This window comes from Sarcophilus harrisii, chromosome 3, assembly GCF_902635505.1.
Source record: "Sarcophilus harrisii chromosome 3, mSarHar1.11, whole genome shotgun sequence".
NCBI lineage: Eukaryota > Metazoa > Chordata > Mammalia > Dasyuromorphia > Dasyuridae > Sarcophilus > Sarcophilus harrisii.
This window is the reverse complement of record NC_045428.1, coordinates 338,275,566-338,281,895: the sequence shown is the minus strand read 5'-3', so window position 1 is coordinate 338,281,895 and position 6,330 is coordinate 338,275,566.

Sequence of the window (6,330 nt, the reverse complement as noted above, 5' to 3'; positions counted from 1 at the left end):
CAAAGTTCAATATGACTGGACTAGAATGTAGTGGGTGACCTTGGACTTTCTAAAATAAGATATTTCCCAGGTCTCAGTCAGTCTGTCTAACATACTCATTCAACGACAGAAGACTAGGTAAGAATTGACAAGCTGTTGACCCCTTTGAATTTAAACTGCATTTTCCCACCATAACTTCCAAGAACAGGGAAATGATATCTCCCAGTACTCTACTCTTGTTGGATTTCATTTGGAGTATTGCCTTTAATTCTGCATATAATAGTTTATGGGGGATATTGATAACTAGAGAAGGTTCAGAGAAAGGTATCATGAATGGTGAAGGGCCTTAAGCCAGTTAACCTGTAGAAGAGGAAATAGGAGGGTGGAGAAACTGGAATGATAACTATATTCAAATATTTGAAAGGTTATCAAATGGGCAAATTAGTTGGCACAGTGTTCAGAGTGCTAGATTTGGAGTCAGAAAGATTCATCTCCTTGAGTTGAAATCTGTCCTCACATACTTACTTGCTGTGTAACCCTGAGCAAATTACTTAACCTTGTTTGCCTCAGTTCCCTCATCTGTAAGAAAATCAGCTGGAGAAGGAAATGGCAAACCACTTTTGTATTTTTGCCAAGAAACCCCAAATAGGGTCATGAAGAGTCAGACACAACTGAAAGAATAACTGAATCACATGGAAAAGGAATTGGGCTTGTGCCTTTTGTCCTGGAAGGCAGAACCAGCAACAATGGGAAGAAGTAACAATGAGGTAAATTTAGGCTTGATTTCAGGAAACGAAGGAACAAAACCTAGACAACTAGAGCTGTCTTCTTTCTCTCCCTCTTTCTTTCTCTCTCCCTCTCTCTCTCTCTTGCTTTCTCTCCCTTTCTGTATTTCTCTCTCTCTTTCTCTTTCTCTTTCTTTAAGATAGTAAGTGAGTCTACTGGAAGACCAACTTGTGGGATATTATCTTGGAAATTTCTTTCTGGCAAGGGAGTGGATTAGATAGCTTCAAAGGTCCCTTCTAATTCTCAAGTTCTGGGATTTTTGGAACAGTCTTATGGGATAGGTACTTGTTATTTTTTTCTCTTTTATAAGAAACAAACTATTAATGAAAAAAGTTAAGTGACTTTCCTAGTTACACAAGTTGCTCAAAATTTGAATCCATGTATTTTTCTTACTTCAGCATTCTACCCACTACCCTTACACTGCCTCATTGCTCTTAATGAATGACTTTTTTTTTCAGATTTTTTTTCTGGGGGTGGGGGTGGGATAATCAGGTGTCACATAGCTATTACGTGTTTGAGTCTAGATTTGAACTCAAGTGCTCCTGACTCCAGAGGTGATGCTCTATCCACTGCGGCATCTGGCTGCTCTTCTTAATGTTTTTAACTGGCTAGCTTTTTAACATTTTAATATTAAAAACATAGAAGGACATTATTTCCTAATTATTCATTAGCTTTGGAAATAAAATATATAAATTATGTGAATATGGATTTGAAAACTGAAGCACTATCTTAAGAAGGTAACACTATTTATTTTTAATACACATAGCTTTATAAATCATATTGGGAGAGAAAAATAAGAACAAAAGGGAAAAACCCGTGGGAGAGGAAAAAAACAAAAACAAAAACCAAGTAAACATAGCATGGTTGATTTACATTCAATCTCCATAGTTCTGTTTCTGGATGCAGATGGCATTTTCTATCCAAAATTTATTGGGGTTGCCTTGGATCAATGAACCACTGAGTAGAACCAAGTCTTTCATAATTGATCATAGCACATTCATGCTGTTATTGGGAACAGTGTATTTCTGGTTCTGCTTGTTTCACTTATCATCAGTTCATGTAAATATATCCAGGTCTTTCTATCATCAGCTTGTTCATAATTTTTTGTAGAACAATAATATTCTATTATTTCCATGTAACACAACTTGTTCAGCCATTCTGCAAAGGATGGACATCTACTTATTTTCCATTTCTTTGCTACCACAAAAGGAGCTGTTACCAACATTTTTACACATGTGGGTCCTTTTCCCTCCTTTATGATTTTCTTGGGTTACAGACCCAGTAATGGCACTGCTGGGTAGGAGGTAACATATTTTAAATGTTTTTTATCTCATTTGTTTTCATTGAACTTTTTCATTTAAATTGCCCAATGAAGTCAATCCCTTGCCATTTATTGTTGACTTTTTCTCAGCAAAAGCAAAACATTAGCATTTTTAGGTGTTCTCTTATTTATACTATAGGAAACCAACAGCTATGTGCAGCTACGGCCAACATAATCACAAGCTGGTGTATGAAGTCCTAAGTACTTCATGGAAAAATAACTGAATTGGAACCCTTGCCAAAATGTTCTGACAACTGAGGTAGGCAGAAAAAAAATTCGTGTGAGTTATAAATATGGAGCCACTGTTAAACCATTCATTGGGATGATTTAGTCTAAAAAAATGTAAGATATTAACACAAATGCTCTTGCAAAGTACTATGGTGTGTGTCATGTCTTTAATTTGCCTAGAATTAATTACACATTTAAAATGTTTTATAGTTCAGTGAACAAATAGCACATAGCCTCAAGTATGTTTTATTAACCTAGTCTTGCCTAGTTTTATTGACCCAGAATGTTTCTTGAAGACATGGGGAACAAGATCTATGTAGATATGTGCATGCATGTATGTTTATATGTGTGCCTGCATATATAACACAAGTGGAAATCAATTGGAGCCAAGATGTACAGTCTGAAGGATGTTCTCTTCCTGCTCACACCCATACTCAAAATCATTTATTAACATCCCAATGAATGTAATTACCACTTGCAGAGGACACTTTCTGAGCCCTTGTGCTTCAAAGAGAAATTCTTTCTCTCCTGTTCTCTCTCTTCTTTTCCCATTCCTTTCTTCTTCCTCTCATTTTTCTCTCTTTCCTTCCTCTTTTTCCCCTCTCAGTATTCTCCTTCCCCTTTCCTTTTCTTATCTCATTCTCTCTTGTTCTACCTTTCATCCTATTTCTCTCTTCTTTTCTCCTTTTCTTTCACTCTCCCCTTCTCTCTTTTGTCTTCTCTTTTCTGCTCTTCATTTTCCTTTCCTTCTCCATCCTTCTTGTTCTCCTTTGCTATCACTTTCATCTTTTTTCCCTTTTCCTTCTCTCCTTTTCCTTCTTTCTTGTTCTCATCTTCTCCTTCTTCTTCCCTTATCCTGTTCTTCCTATTTCCCCTTATGTTTTCCTTTTCCTATTTTTTGCCTTTCCCTTTCTTGCTTCTTTTCCAGTCCCTTCTTTCATTCCTCCCTCCCTTTTTTTTTCTCTTCCTTTCCTCTCCTGTCCCACCTTCTCTTCTTTTGCGATCTTTCAAAAGCAGCGTGTCTTTAAACTTATCCTCTTTCCATAAGTACAAGCAACTTGCTCTGAACCAAGAGAAACAGCCTTTGGAAATTAAAGGTCTATCTAGCTTATTGAAGCTATTAACCTTTCATAAACAAATAGATCTCTTTACCTAAATGTAGTCATTTTAAAACAAAGAAGAAAGACTTATTGTGAGCACTCAACATCATCAACAGGCAAAGCCAGAGTCTGTACCTTTTTGTTGATGCTATAGAAGTTTCATGATCATCCATAATATTGAGTTTTGTCCTTGCATATTAGTTCCACCTGTACTTCCCATCAGTACTCTTTTGCTCTTGGCCTCTCATTTGCATGCACATATTTTACTTACATGTGCTTTCATTGTTTCAAATTCCTGGCAGTTTCAGCTGTCACCTGATCTGATTAAACTCCTTTTCTTTGGCTTTTCCAGGGAAAGAGTTTAAGACTTTCTTCTCTCTAATGGCGAGCAATTTTTCAGTGCCACTTGGAATCAAGGGAACCAATACCTTTTTGGGAGGGAAAAAAAACTTCTTGTTTTATGTGAAGTTCCTAATCTGTTCATGAATCACATGTCTATAAATTCAATTATATATGTGATAGGCAAAACCCTTGAATTCCTTGGAGAAAAGGAATAAGAAATATTAAGACAGAAGTAAAGCAACTTCAATTCAATGAACATTTCTTCAATATTTACTATGTGCAAGGGACTTCTTTAAAATAATATGTCTGCATTTTTTGACTCTGTTTTTTAATCAGGATGGGGAACTCCCAGGATGGAGAGTCCTTCTTGCAATACAGATCAAGACCTCCTTTGTAATTTGTAGTTTTACAGAGCTGTGCAAGCATACTGACAGGTTAAGTGAATTATCTATGATCCTACAACTAGTAGGTATTGGAGGTAGCACTTGAACCCAAGATTTCCCTGCTCCAAAGATGACTCTTTATTTACTATTCTACTTAGCCTCCTTCTCTCTCTCTCTCTCCCCCTGAGGCAACATCACTAATACTTAAGAGTCCTTAGTAACATACATATTAAAAAACAACCTTCATGTTGGAAACATAAAACATGATGATTCAAGCTCTATTGGAAGCAATTACGTTTAGTTGCTTTTGGGGATAGATTTTGGAATGGGCAAGGGAACATGAATTATTTGTTCTAGGAAACCAGGCTTATATCACTGCAAAAATCAGATATTTTGATCAATAGAATATGGTCTCTTAGACCACTTTCTTTATACCTGTTTAAGTTCTCCTCCTTTCAATCATTTCCAATATGATTCATTACTAGGAACACTAGGTTTAGAGATAGAAAAGACCTTAAAATTACCCAGTCCAACCATGTCAAGAAAAGAACATCTAAAGAGGCTAAGTAGCTTAAGGTCACATAAGTAACAATGAGCAAAGCCAAATTTTAGCCCTTTTCCTCTGACTCCAAATTTAGTGTTCTTTATTTTCTAAAGTAGCTGGGTCCAAACTATTCATCTGCATTTTTCACTTCTCCCTAGAAACATGTATAAAAATGATACTATTAGTCCTCTTTCCTGTAACAATTATAGAAAATGTTATCTATTGTTATCTTATTGAATTTATATATTTGTTTCATTCACTTTCAGTAATGTTTCTTTATATATAAATCAGCATCCATATTGTGAGAGTAGAGACTTTTTTATTCATTTTTTTTCAACTTCCAGCTCAGATGAAGGAAGCATGGGATAATGGAAAGAATTATAGGCTGGTTAGAAGACTCTTACTTAGCTCCTGTCTCTACCACATTGTATTTGGATAGGTTGGGACTAAATATTTCTGGATCCCAGTGTTTTTCTCTTCCCCCTCTTTCTTTCTTTTTTCTTTTTCTCCTTTTCTTTCTCTCTTCCTTTTTCTCTCTTTTCTCTCTCTTTTTCTCTTTCTTTCTCTCTCCTTTTTTCTCTCTTTCACTCTCCCTCTCTCTCTGGCTCTTTCTTTCTTTTTCTCTCTCCCCTTCTCTCTCTTTCTCTTTCCCCCTCTCTATTTCATTCTTTCTTTCTCCTCCCTTTTTATTTCTCTCTCTCTCTCCCCCTTCTTTCTCTCTTCCTTACTTTTTCCCTTCCTTCCTTCCTTCCTTCCTTCCTTCCTTCCTTCCTTCCTTCCTTCCTTCCTTCCTTCCTTCCTTCCTTCCTTCCTTCCTTCCTTCCTTCCTTCCTTCCTTTCATTTAATAAGTACTTACTATATTCCAGGTAGGTAGTTAGGTAATGTTATGGATAAAGCACTGGACTGGAATCAGAAAGACCTCAGTTTAGATCCAGCCTCAGATACTTACTGTGTGATCCTATGGACAGGTCACTTTACTCTGTTTACCTCAGTTTCCTCATCTGTCAAATGATATGGAAAAGGAAATGATAAAACCCTCAGGTATCTTTGCCCAGATGAGGTCATTAATGATCAGACATGGCTGAGAAACAACTGAACAACAATATGTTCCTGATACTGTGTTAAGTACTTTCTAAATACCATCTCATCTAATCTGTTAAATAAAAGCTATTATCATCCCCATTTTACAGTTTTGCATTTCCATCTTCCTGACTTCAGCCTCAGTGCCTTATTCACTGTGCCATATTTCTATGAAGACATAAAGAGGTTATTTATATGAAAATACTTTGTAAAATTATAAAGTGGTATAAAAAGACTCTTGATTAGATAAATGCAAATTAAAACAACCCTGAGGTACCACTTACACCTAGAAGATTGACTAATGTAACTAAAAAGGAAAACAATAAATATTGATGGGATATGGGGAACTAGAACACTAATGCATTGTTGATGGAGTTGTGAACTGATCCAACCATTCTGGGGAGCAACATGGAAGAATGTCGGAAGAACAATCAAACTGTGCATATTCTTTGATCCATCAATACCACTGCTATTTCTGTATCCCAAAGGCATCAAAATTTAGAAAAAAGAAAGAAAAGAAAGAATGATTTTTAAAAATAAAATTAACATGTAGTGATTTTTTTTAC